This window comes from Neolamprologus multifasciatus, chromosome 2, assembly GCF_963576455.1.
Source record: "Neolamprologus multifasciatus chromosome 2, fNeoMul1.2, whole genome shotgun sequence".
In the NCBI taxonomy this organism is placed as follows: domain Eukaryota; kingdom Metazoa; phylum Chordata; class Actinopteri; order Cichliformes; family Cichlidae; genus Neolamprologus; species Neolamprologus multifasciatus.
In genome coordinates this window covers 29,395,878-29,409,908 of record NC_140440.1, presented here as the reverse complement: position 1 = coordinate 29,409,908, position 14,031 = coordinate 29,395,878, and the positions used below count along the sequence as shown (strand labels likewise).

Here is a 14,031-nt window from a genome sequence, read left to right as displayed (position 1 = left end):
TGTCTTTTTATTGTTTGAAAATGCATAGTTTAAATTGTATCTATTTTTATTTTATACTATTATAATATGAATATCATTACAACATGAACATGATTTTAATCACGTTTTCAAAGGAAAAGAAAAGATCGATTGCAGGTCATAACTTCTTACCTGACGATCACTTCACCTGACACTCGGTGGCCGTCTCGGGTCTCTCCTCCTCACCCACCCGCTCTCTGAGGAAGCTCCGCCATAGCTCACAGAAGAGCCAGAGAATATAAGAAACAGCTGTGCTTCACTACCACACGGAGGCATTTGGCAGTCTTTTCCCATCTAAGGGGGCTGAGAGCATTATAGGCAGCTAAGCACTGCAGAGCTCCTCAGGAAAGCTACTCATTTTAGTATTGCCCTTTAGAGAGTGGATTGTGCCATGCTGCTGCTGTCTTGTCTTATGCTGTTTGTTTGTTATGTGATGCTTTTATAAAGAACAGTAACTTGGAGTGTATTTGTTTTATGTAGATCTCTTTTACTAATTTGTTTAACGTTTTATTCTTTGTTTTATTGCTTTAGTGCAGGTGCGGCCGCTTGGGCTAGGCACGTGAGGTGGGCATAGGTAGATTGCACCATTTAGAGTTCAGTGTGCCTGTATCCCAATTCAGGGTCTGAAGCCTTAAAGTACGCAGCCTCAACGGTCCTCAAGGGCCGCGTACTCAAAGACCGCTAAGGCCGGAAGTGAGAGGCTTGTGAAATGGGACGGTCTAGCCTCCGTCGCGCTGCCCAGGTTGCCTAGCAACCACGATAGCTGGAAACGTGTGGTTGACAGAAATGAAGGAGAACATATTTTGTTCATTTGTTTGTTTCTACATAAGCTTTGTTTGATTTAATAAGTATCTGAGGCTGAGACCACAGGACTGTAAAACATGATTGTTGGGCTTCATTTCTGTACTGAACAGTCATATAAGAATAGCTAGTAAATACCAATTAGCTAATGTTGTTCATGAGACTAAAGTCAGTGTAAATATGATATGGCCAATATTATAGTTATTATACTAATCATTATTAGTTATTACAGCAGTGAGTTTGAACTCTCAAATCAAATCACTTCTATTGTCACATCACATGTGCAGGTACACTGGTACAGCACATGTGAGTGAACTCTGTGTCAAATACTGAGCTTCAGTAAAGATTCAAGTTGCAGCTATTTATGTCCCATCACCTTAAATCTTCACTCAAAGACATTCAAGTATCTTTGACAGTATATATAGATGTATTATATATGAGACAAATGTTCCTTCAGTATGTTGGCATTACTAAATTTGCCTCAGTGCTTACATATGTGTAAAAAGCAAATGTACGAGCTGTGATAACTGTGTCTGATAGAATGAAGAGTAGACTGATATATTAAATATTCCTTTATTGGGTGAGAAAATCACACCATGTCATAACTGCTTTAAGTCATAAAGAATAGATATCAGAGCCTTAAACAGGCTGACCTCTGCTAAATGGGTCAAACTGGGCAGAAAGTAAACAAACACATAACATCCTTATAGAATATGATGTAACACTATAGATCAACTTACCTCAGAATATATAAAGCATATAAACAATTACAGCAATATCATGCAACAAACACAGCAGTGCTACTAATCCAAAATACTCAAAGCTTCATAAAACTGAAACAAACATTTATTTTTAGCTCCATTCTGCTGCTGATACATTAAGTTTCTGAATATTAAACTTGTTGCTGCCTTTCATAGTGTGTAACTTGAAGGCCCTGAGTACTTTCTCCCACACTGAAAACACTGGGATGATAACATTATTTGAACATTACCTAATAAGACTGATTCAGGACAGACAATTAGTTATTCTAAACTTTTCTAGCAGTCCTTCACAAACAGGGAACAGTCTGTCTATTCTCTCCATCTGTCAGCTGCTGCTGGCTCTTCCTCCTCCTCTTCCTCACACACTGCTGAGTTTGTCCTGGTGGACCATCAGGGGTGCAAAGCCTCACAGATGATGTGCAGCAGTGGGTCCCTCAGTCTGTCCTCACTCTGGACACTTGCAGTTGTCACACATGGAAATCAAATGTGTAATAAGCTGCAGGATTCAAACACAAGTGTAACTTATAAATACATGTTCATACTTTTATTCCACAATCAGAGAGAAAATAAGAGAGAGAGTGCAGGACAGACAGACAGGTGACAGTCTCAGGTGTATACACTGCTACAAACAGGAGGATTTAGTGTTTGTGTTATTACGAGTGCTAAACAAGAAGAGTTCCCAGATGGTACAGTGGACACATGTGTGACTCCTGTGATTAAAGCATCTTTCTTTCAGCTTAACGAGTGAACCGTCAGCTCGTTCAAACACACGTTAAAGTCCGTTTGGCTCGACACTACCGAACAGAGGCAGCAATATAACATAGCTAACATTAACAGTGCAGTGAATCCTGCTTGTGCCGTGATATTCAGGACTGCAAACTGTTACGGATTCAAATATTGAGGATGGATACAAGAGGAAAACCAAAAATAACCACACTGGTCCGGCCGGGTCAAGTCAAACGATGATTTAATGAACACACGCGTGGGAGATGGACACCATACAGCAGACAGCATCAGATCACACCACACCTGTGTTGTAACTTTATTGCAGTTTATTGTTTGATAACAGCATTTTGGTTATTTTGTAAGTGATTTAAGTGTTAGTCACATGTTTAGTGAGAGCTGTTAATTATAGATTTAAATTTCTGCTAAAAGGGAGCATTTACAGGTATTTTTATTAGAAAACTGCATTTCCCAGAATCCTTTGCAGTAGACAAAAGTTACTCTGGGTTTTTAGTTAGCAAGAAAGTTTTCGGGAAGCCATTATATGTTGCTCCGAATGCCGAGAAGTTTGTTGTACATTTCCCTTTTTGAAGTCTTATATAAAGACTATCATTTCTACAACTGATGTCCGATCCATTTTTTTGCTAATTGGATTCGCCACAACATTTTTTGGTGCCGAAACCCGGGAGAGATGAGCAAACAGGATTTACGCCGAGCCGCTGCGGGAGTGGCGGATGACGAGCATCAGAGAGAAATGGAAAGAACAAAACGGAAACGTGGGACGATAACAGGTGCTACCACACGACTTGTACATCAAATTGACTCCGAAATGGCTAAACCAGATCCGGACACTGACCATCTGAGCACATTACTGGAAATGCTGTCGGCGAAGGAGCTCAGCTTGTATGCCTTAGATAGTGAAATAGAACGTAAAACAGCTCTGGATGACCTGGAAATGGAGATCGAAAGCGCAGAGGAATATAAGGAGCGCATCATCCTGTCCAAGAGCCGTGCACGGCGCATAATTAAAAGAAATGAGGATTGCCGCGAACGAGCCGCGCATCAAAGGGTGAGTGACGCTAGCTCTGCTCATTCATTGGCACAGAGAGCATCGGTAAAGCTTCCTAAGCTGATTATTCACAAATATGATGGAGATGCCAGTTTGTGGCAGGAGTTTTGGAGTCAATATGAAGCTGTTATTCACCACAATGATGCACTATGCAAAAGAGAGAAGTTTACCTATTTGAAAACCTATCTCACTGGCCAAGCAGCAAAAGCAGTTGCAGGACTGATGTTGACAGATGAAAATTATGACAACGCAATTGAGTTACTGCAAAACCGATTTGGAAGAAAGGATGTAGTAATTAGTGCGCACATGTCAAAACTGCTGAACCTCACCCCTGTTAAAAAATCCTCTGATGTGCATGCTTTGAGGCAGCTGTATGATGAATGTGAAATTCAGATCAGAAGTTTAGAGTCATTGGGTGTAGTGTCAGAAAGCTACGGAAGCTTGTTATGCCCAATATTGCTAAAGATGATTCCAGATGATATAGCTCTTGAATACAGCCGTCAGAGAAATGGAGATGAAGAGTGGAAAGTGTCAGAAATGGTCACATTCCTACAGAAGGAGGTTCAGAGCAGGGAAAGAGCTCTGCAAATGACAAAGTCGTACAACCCACAGAAAACTGAAAATAAACTGTACAGGCCACCGTTCAGTGATGTGAGGTTTAAAAGGCCTAGCATACAATCTACTGCTGCACTGTACACAGCCAGCCAGAAACAAAACACCTGTATATTCTGTGAGTGTGCCGATCACAAATCGGAAAACTGCCCAAATAATGACACGCTTCAAAGAAAGGACAAGTTAAAGAGAATGGGGAGATGTTTTGTGTGTTTGGGACAGAAACACATTGCAAGATTCTGTAAGACCAAGAATGTGTCCTGTGAGAAATTTTCAATTCAATTCAATTTTATTTATATAGCGCCAAATCACAACAAATGTCGCCTCAAGGCGCTTCATAGATACAGAGAAAAGCCCAACAATCATATGACCCCCTATGAGCAAGCACTTTGGCGACAGTGGGAAGGAAAAACTCCCTTTTAACAGGAAGAAACCTCCGGCAGAACCAGGCTCAGGGAGGGGCGGCCATCTGCTGCGACCGGTTGGGGTGAGAGAAGGAAGACAGGATAAAGACATGCTGTGGAAGAGAGACAGAGATTAATAACAGATACGATTCACGATGTGGACGGAGACATCACGTTGCTGTGTGCGGTGGTGAAAGGGTGGATGTACAGGTCCCATCCCAACCAGAAGAAGCAGTGGTCTCCTCCGTGCTCCCTCATTCAGTAAGGGTGAAACCAGGTGAACAGAACACTGTGTTGCTACAGACTGCAAAGGTGTGGATTGAAGGCCCGTCAGGCAGAAGGGTAGCTCGTTGCTTATTAGATGGAGGCAGCCAAAGAAGCTTCATACATGAAACGTTGGTGAAGAGCCTAAATTTACCAGTAATAAGGCAAGAGACATTGACACTACACACATTTGGGTCCTCCTTTCCCACAAGATCACAGCGCAGCATAGTGAAGGTTATGCTACAAAATATCTGGGATCCTAGCCAGAGTATTGTAATAGAAGCTGTGGAGACCCCACAAGTGTGCTCGGCAATAATGAAGGTTCCTGGTGAACAGATCCAGCATGAGCTTAAGAAAAGAGGACTACAACTGGCTGACTTCCCAGGATCCAATGAGGAACCAGAGCTTGCTGTCCTCATAGGAGCTGACTACTATTGGCAGATTGTGACAGGAAGGGTGGAGAGACTTACAGAAACATTGGTGGCACTGGAGAGCACCTTCGGATGGTCTGTTCAGGGTCCAGTCTCTGCATCAACTGTTACAGAGCCAACCTGCATGTTCATTCCGTGTGAGGAAGAGAAACTCCTCTCCAAGAAACTGAAAGCATTCTGGGAAATAGAGTCTCTGGGTATTACAACTGAGACAACGAAGAACCCAGAAGATGATGAGGCTCTGCAGATGTTTGAGAGAACGACTATGTTTAAAGATGGACGATATCAGGTGGAGTTGCCATGGAAGCCAGAAAAGTAGAGCTCTCAGACAACTACAGAGTTGCCAAAAAAACGGCTGGAAGGTCTGAGTAAAAGATTTAAGAAGGATGTCACACTCTTCAGCAGGTATAATCAAGTGGTGGAGGACTACTTGGACCAGAACATTGCAGAGGAAGTGACACCAAACTGCAGCACAGACTCTGTAATGTATTATATGCCTCACCATGCAGTGCTGAGAGAGGACAAAGCAACTACAAAATTAAGAGTGGTCTTTGATGCATCGTCCCATGAAGAAGGCTGTCTGTCGCTGAATGACTGCTTATTTACGGGGCCAAATTTGAATCCAGATCTGCTCAGTGTTCTCCTTAGATTTAGGGAACACGAAGTCGCCTTTCTGGCAGACATAAAATAAGCATTCCTGCAAATACGTCTTGCAGAAAGGGACAGAGATGCAGTCAGGTTCCTGTGGTTCTCAGGTGCACCGAATGGAGAAGTGAATGATCACCTGCGCATTCTGAGGATGACGAGAGTGGTGTTTGGAATTACGCCAAGCCCGTTTCTGCTTGCAGCGACAATTCAAAGACATCTAAAACAATATGAAACAAGCCAATCACAAGTGGTGAATACAATAAGGAAGTCACTTTACGTAGATGACTTCATTTCAAGTACACGCTCAGTGGAAGAGGCATATCACATAACGACGAATGCCAAAGAAATACTGGCGGCTGCTGGTATGGAGCTTTGCAAATGGATGACAAACTCAGCTGAACTGAGGCAGAAATGGGAGAAGAGCTCCACAAACTACATGATGGCACCTGAGACGAATGGAGTAGCATTAAAGGTGCTTGGATTAGTGTGGAGGCCAGAGCCTGATGATTTCACCTTTGACCTTAGTTCACTAGTGAGGCTTCTAACAGAGAAGAAAGGAACCAAACGAAGCGTGCTGCAGTCCTCAGCACGAATTTATGACCCACTTGGGTTTCTGAACCCCTTCACCATTAGGGTCAAGTGCATGTTCCAAGAAATGTGGGAGAGGGGGCTCTCCTGGGATGAAGAATTGCCACCAGATCTGGCACAAGAATGGCAACAGTGGTGTTCAGAGCTTACTCAGTTACACCAGCTCGCCATACCAAGGTGGTACCAAATCAATATGCAACATGAAAGCAAAGATGGCTTGGAATTACATGTGTTTTGTGATGCCAGTGAAAGGGCATACAGTGCTGTGGCCCATCTTCAAGGCAAAACACGAGAAGGAGAAACGACAATGAGCTTGGTCGCATCTAAAGCCAGGGTGGCTCCCCTAAAGAAAATGACGTTGCCACGCCTGGAACTCATGGGAGCCGTGATTGGGGCCAGATTGGCCAACAACTTGATCATCTCGCTGAAGATGGAGCAAGCCCAAATAAAAATGTGGACTGACTCCATGATCACTTTGCAATGGATTTGCAGTTCAGCACAAAGGTGGAAACCGTTTGTTGCAAACCGAGTGACTGAGATCCAGACTCTTACGAGTCCATCTTCATGGTCACACATCCCAGGGAAGGCTAATCCTGCTGACCTGCCCACAAGAGGACAATCAGTGGAGGCCCTACTACAAAACCAGCTATGGTGGAATGGTCCCAGTTTTCTTGTATCAGAAGATCGGATACATGAGTCTGAAGATGAAAACATTTCAGACAAAATGAATGTAGAACTTAAATCCAGTTATCAAATAGCCATGCAGTTTGCTGCTAATGACACTGACATCTGTGAACCAATACTGAAGCTTGAGAGTTACAGCAAACTGAAGAGAGTGCTCAGAGTGACAGCATGGATTAGGAGATTCATAGCTAATGCAAAAACAACGATGCAACCAAAGATGCAAGGTGAGCTGACAGCAAATGAGCTTCTTGATGCTGAGAAGTACTGGATTAAGGTTGCACAACATCACAGTTTTCACCAGGAGGTCCAAAGACTGAAGGTAGGAAAACCTATGATGAATGACAGTAAGATTCAGGAACTGAAACCATTCCTTGATGAAGATGAGCTGCTTAGTGTTGGAGGCAGGCTGCAGCAGTCGGACTTCACGTTCAGAGAGCAGCATCCTTGGATTCTGCCAAACAAACACAGATTTTCAGAACTGCTGATACAGGACTGTCACAAAAGGGTGATGCATTCAGGAGTGAGGGACACTCTTGTACAAATAAGAGAGAGATATTGGATCATCCGGGCTCGGCAGCTGGTTAAGAGCATTGTGACCAGATGCACTGTGTGTAAGAGGTTTAAGGCAAAGGCTGGGCATCAGCTAACTGCACCTTTGCCTAGAGACAGAATATCCGAGTCACCACCATTTGAAGTTACAGGTGTGGATTTTGCTGGGCCGCTCTATGTGAAAACAGAGGATTCTGTGAAAAGATCCTACATTGCCCTATTTACCTGTGCTGTGACACGAGCGGTCCATTTAGAGCTTGTGTCAGATCAGTCAACTGAGACATTTTTGCTAGCGTTGAAGAGATTCATTGCCAGGAGAGGGCTATGCAGAGTTATCTATTCTGACAATGCCAGAACATTTAAGAGAGCAGACCAAGATTTGAAGGAGCTGTGGAAGACAATTAAAGACCCACATTTGCTGGAGTTTTTCTCGGAAAGAGGAATTACTTGGAAGTTCATTGCAGAAAGAGCAGCCTGGTGGGGTGGATTCTGGGAACGTCTTGTCAGATCAGTGAAAATCTGCCTCAAGAAGGTGTTAGGTAGAGCTTCACTCCACTTTGAAGAAATGTGTACTGTGTTGGCGGAAGTCGAAGCGACTCTGAACTCTAGGCCTCTCACCTTTGTGCACAACGAGGTAAATGAACCGCAACCACTTACTCCAGCCCACTTTTTGGTGGGCAAAAGACTGACATCTCTACCACCCAAGTCAATCCCGAAGGACACACACCATCCAACACCTAAGAAAGAGGACATTACTCGGAGATGGAGATACCGGCAGAAACTCATGACCAACTTCTGGAACACCTGGAGAAGGGACTATCTGTTGGAGCTGAAGTCAGCTCATTGCTGTGACGCTTCAAAGCCTACACCCCTAAAACTAGGGGATGTCGTGCTCATTGGGCATGACAACCTCCCCAGACAAGTGTGGAAACTTGGAAAAATTGAAGAAATGTTTCCTGGTCGAGACGGTCTTGTTAGATCTTGCTTAGTTCGCACGACAACGGGGACTCTGTTAAGAAGACCGATTCAGTTGTTGTATAACCTGGAGCTTTAGATGAACAGATTGTTCATCGGGGGGGAGGATGTTGTAACTTTATTGCAGTTTATTGTTTGATAACAGCATTTTGGTTATTTTGTAAGTGATTTAAGTGTTAGTCACATGTTTAGTGAGAGCTGTTAATTATAGATTTAAATTTCTGCTAAAGGGGAGCATTTACAGGTATTTTTATTAGAAAACTGCGTTTTCCAGAATCCTTTGCAGTAGACAAAAGTTACTCTGGGTTTTTAGTTAGCAAGAAAGTTTTCGGGAAGCCATTATATGTTGCTCCGAATGCCGAGAAGTTTGTTGTACATTTCCCTTTTTGAAGTCTTATATAAAGACTATCATTTCTACAACTGATGTCCGATCCATTTTTTTGCTAAGTGGATTCGCCACAACACCCTGTTTATCTGCTCCTGCTGAGATGGGGCCGTATGCTCTGTTCTCTTCTAACCAGACAAATAAGGCGATGACTTTCTGCGAACAGTATTTTCTTATAACTCAGCAGTATAATGCATCATAAAACAATATCATTCATTCACAATAAATCAGCAGTCTAATATAATGCAAATCAGTTTACCAAATGTAATAGTTATCACCTTCTAATTCAGGAGAATAATGCAAACTAAAACTACATAATAATTCAATCTTTAATTAGGGGTCTAACATGGCATAAAATAATATTATAATCCGACAATGGTACTTGTATCTTTTGAGAACGGTCAACTCAAATATTTGCAGTTAATATGACTTAAAGTTTCAAGTTTACAAATTCAAAGGAATAAGTTCACAGAACTTATAAAAAATAAGTACACAATCACAACATTTTTATGTTAACAAAACTCAAATGTTTATTAGTTTGTGTTGTCATTATTTTAAGTACACGTTAGTCAAATATGTTGATTACTTGATACTTTAAAACATGTGACCCAAAACTTAAAATTTTTGAGGCAATTGATTGCCTCAATTACACTGAGTATCGGTAACTTAATATGCAAAAGTCATAAACATCTGCCATTGAACAGTATCTTGCCTGCTCCCTTTTAGCACATTATGTTGAAATTAAATACTTTTTTTTTTTTAAATTAAATTAAAAATAATTAACAAAAACATAAAATAAGTAGACCAAAAATTGTTTAGTCAGGAAAACTGTCAGAGTAATAAAAAATAATGCCAAATAATAATAAATAATATCAAAATGTGCTTTTGGCTCTCTGGCTAATATCTGAATAAGGCAACAGGGCAGCAATTTGAGTGAATTACAATGCTATTTGTTTTACATTAACCAGTATCAAACAGTGAAATTTAGGTCATCTTGCGCAGCCCACAATGTTTTAGAAATAGTGTTACGAAAAACATTAAAACATACAAATACAAAACATTAGTGTTGCTTTGTATTATGTTAATGAGAACAAAGGCACGTTGTATAGTTTGGACCTATTGGCTGAACACCTGTAGAGTAATGCAATAACGTTTTGAGGCATTATTTAGATAAAAGGAGAGAACTTTGAACTAGCCTTTTATAATGCTTCACCCTGCATCCTTCTTTCAGATGAGTTCCTACATAACCAAGTCATTCTTGAGGGTCTGTAACCTGGGTGACAGTTTACCACTTTCTAGACCAAGTAAAATCTTTTGAGTAAATTCAAAGTGTTGGTCAGGGCTTTGAGGTAGCTGAGGTGAAGTGCATAGATCAGTCCAAACATTACCAGGAAGGCTTCACCAAATCTGGGGAGACTGACCACGGCATCACTTTCAATGACGACAGAGATTTTCACAGGTTGGTAGTGAACTGGACTTGTTGTGTCATGGTCACTGATGACAGTGAAGAGGGCCACTTCAACACCATCAAGCTCCAACTCATCAGATTCGTCCTGAATGAATGAAAAAGAGATACTAATCACAATCTAACCCAAGAAATACAACAGACGACATATAATTTCTCATTTTACCAACTCCCGTTGAGATCCAATACCTATTTTACAAGGGAGACCTGTGTCTCACTGTAAGAGGTGAAAAACAGAAGATCCATGTTCTGCACACATAAATCAGCTAATTTATCAGAGAATCAAGTGGTGTGAGATAGACTGAAACTAAGCTAAAGGAAATACACAGGAAAATGTTTTACTAAACATCTTATCACTTTCAACAAAACACCAATTCAGTTCATTCGTAGTGAGGAGACAGAAAAGACCATACATGGAAACCGTATGGGTAGACTAAATGAAGGTAAGTCCAAACAGTACATCAAAATACATGTTTGTACTTTGATGCACTGTTTATATACACAGTAGTATCTGTTAGATACTTAAGGACACTCACAGTGCAGGTTCTGAAAAATCCAGAGACATCCTCACGCAGATAGACAGGAAGGGCATGGAGAACGGTAGTGCGCTTTTGTGGATATCATGGATTTCCTATTGCCAGATAAAAACAGAATTGTATATACTGGTGAGTTTACTGAACAACAACAACAACAGTCAAATCAGAACACATGTCCACAAATAACCTGTTCACATCTTTAATACAGTCAGACAAATAGCAAACACAAAGTGGACTAATAGCAAAATTCAAAAAGCTCATTTAAATCATTGAACCTGTCCAATGTTCCACTGGTTCAACCTATGAAATGTGTAACAATCTATTATTACCTGTTCATCGTGAATTCTTAGAATTTCAGCCAGGGCATCTGCTGTCTTCCCAGTTTTTGATGCCTTCTGTCTGAATAAGGTCATCAGTCGAGGAAGATGGCGGTCAAGTTCAGCATAGAATGTATTGGGCAGGTTCTGATTTGTAATGAAACTCTGAATACAACTACAGCAGAAGGACAATACAGTTCAATTTGAAGAATCTCGCACACCTTTATAAAGCAGCAAAAAGCTGCCACATGAGTAAGAATTACAATTTTCATTTTAAAGAGCTGATCCATATTACCTCAGACTCCATTTTTAGAGCAGGCCAGAGGTCCAAGAGCTCCTTCACTGGTGGGCAGGACATCACTATGGTTTGTCTGCGCAGGGGAAATGTGGTCTCCATCACCTTTCTAATGAGGGGCAGGTTCTTCTCAGCCTTCTTGACTTCTTCAACAATTGCTTGCCTCAACTGGTCAAGGCTTGATCACATCCCCAGTTCTCTTCCTTGACTCTGTCTTAATTCTTGAAGCTGGAACAGAGAGATCCAAAGGCATAAACTGATGAACAATTAAAAAGCATCCAAACGGTGACAAATTATAAATACTTCCATTTATAATTTTTCCCTGTTAATGATCTTTTCATTTAATCCCCAAAGTGTGAATGCATCTCTAGTCAAGATACTAAAGCCATCGAGCAAATATTACAATACTGAAGACAAGCAGCAGCACTTTGAACTTTAACGGCATGGTTAAATTAACAACAACGCCATTTCTACAAACTAAAGCCTTACTGATGAGAGGTTCCCCCAAACATATGTTATTTGAAATTATTTAATGTGCATACACAGTTAATGTCAAAAATGTCAGGCTCTTCATCACTGCTTCTCTCTGCAAACGATTCTGGTTGTTTTGATTGACAGGTTTGTTTTTTAGGACCTTAGTGATCCAAGAGTGCCAATTGGTTGGCAGAAGTTGATTGACAAGTGATTCCACTAATTAGGCAAAGTGAGAGGAGACGATGCGTGTGCAGTGCTCTTTCATTGGCCCTCTAACTCTGGCTTGTGAACAATGTGGCTCGTCAGAGCAGGTGTATTAGAAGGATGAGTTTCCCGATCATTCTACTGCGTAAAGTGACTGATATATATGTAAAAAAACACCTATCGAGACCGTCGCTCAAACGCCTAATACACCTGCACCACTTATTCGCACATATAGTTTAAAATATAGTGGCTTGAAAGCACTCTCACTGCAGACAGGTATCTCCGCTGTGTAACTGCAGGGACAACGGGCTTGTTTGGACCCAACTATTCTGAGTCATGAGAGGGGGTTTAAAAATTTAGAGAAATTAAAACACTTTGTTTCATACTAGGCCACCGGGCGCCACCTCTAGAACAAGTAGTATCTAACTTTTTAAACAGCCTGCGACCCTCATTACAACAACTTAATGCTAGCTCTGCAAGCGCAAAGTTTCCTTCGGGGAGAGCAGCAAAGCACATAAAAAACACCGACCGGACATTTCTGCTATTCTTTTCGACACGCACCCAAAATACAACTAAATATTCGTATTTTAACAATAAACTAATATCAACATTGAAAACTTACTGTAAGTCCAGTGATGCTAGTTGCTGCCGTTAGGTCCAACTTTCTCCAGTCGTCCGTGTTGCCTCTTTGGTGCTGTTTCCCGCCCATATACCTTTACTACTTCTGTGTTTCGTATTTTTTTCCAAATAGCGGTAAACGATCAGTGTATAATGCTCATTAGCGCCGCCTTCCGCTTCGGAGGGTGAATCAGAGATTAACTCGGAATAAAAATTGATTCCTGCAGCTGCTCAACACTTACGGAAAAAATTAAAAAATTATATATAGGATACATTGATAAGACAATGAATATTAAAATAAATACATTTTGTCTTCCACTAATGCATTTAAGACTATTTGATTTTACTTATTTGGTGAAACACTTTGAGATTTTATTGTATTTTAGCATGTGCTACATAAATTAACTTTATTATTAAATCCTACCTACTTGAAACAACAAAAATAACAGAACTTTACCATTCTTATATGTCCTAACTTAACTGTGTTACGTTGTGCTTAAGTTATGATTTTAAGTGATGCTTACTTAATATAGAAATAGTTCAATTCAATCAAAAATTATTCGTTTCATTTACTCAAAAAGAAGAACATGTTACACGAACTTGACATATTTAAGTTAACAGAACTTTTTAAAGACTTTGAGTATACACTACTTAATCTATTTAATTACTCAAAGACCACTAAGGCCGGAAGTGAGAGGCTTGTGAAATGGGACGTCTAGCCTCCGTTGCTAGGCAACCCGATTGCTAGGCAACCCGGTTGCTATGCGGTTGCTAGGCAACCTGGTTGCTAGGCGGTTGCCAGGCAACCCGGTCGCTAGGCAACCCGGTTGCTAGGCAACGTTTCATACAGCTTTGTTTGACAGAAATGAAGGACAAAATCTTATGTTCATTTGTGACTGTGAAATCATGATTATTGGGCTTCACTTCTGTACTGAACAGTCATTTAATGAATAACTGGCTTGGTTCAGAATTAATTGTGCGTGTGTCAAAAAAAATCAACACACTGCTTCAGAAGCACTGTGTCAAAGCTTGATTCGTTTGGCCAGAGTCACGTGATCAGTGACGTCCGAAGCTTTATTTAGAACCTAACTGCTTCGGTGTCTGATTCACTGGTTTATAAGGAAGTGAATCATTTGCGGGATTTGTGGAGTGTTTTGATGGTGACAGATAGCAAACCACTGATATTTATACTGAGAGATTTGGAGCGAGC

General features: G+C 41.1%; 1 long non-coding RNA gene across 1 annotated transcript; it reads right to left on the bottom strand.

Annotated features, from left to right (window-relative positions):
- Window positions 1–11,358: 11,358 nt before the first annotated feature.
- Window positions 11,359–13,389, bottom strand: LOC146524714 (uncharacterized). The gene is made up of 3 exons (XR_014875658.1): window positions 12,826–13,389; window positions 11,526–11,753; window positions 11,359–11,405 (listed from the first exon to the last, which is right to left on the bottom strand). It is a non-coding gene; the product is annotated as an uncharacterized LOC146524714 (long non-coding RNA).
- Between the last annotated feature and the right edge of the window lie 642 nt (window positions 13,390–14,031).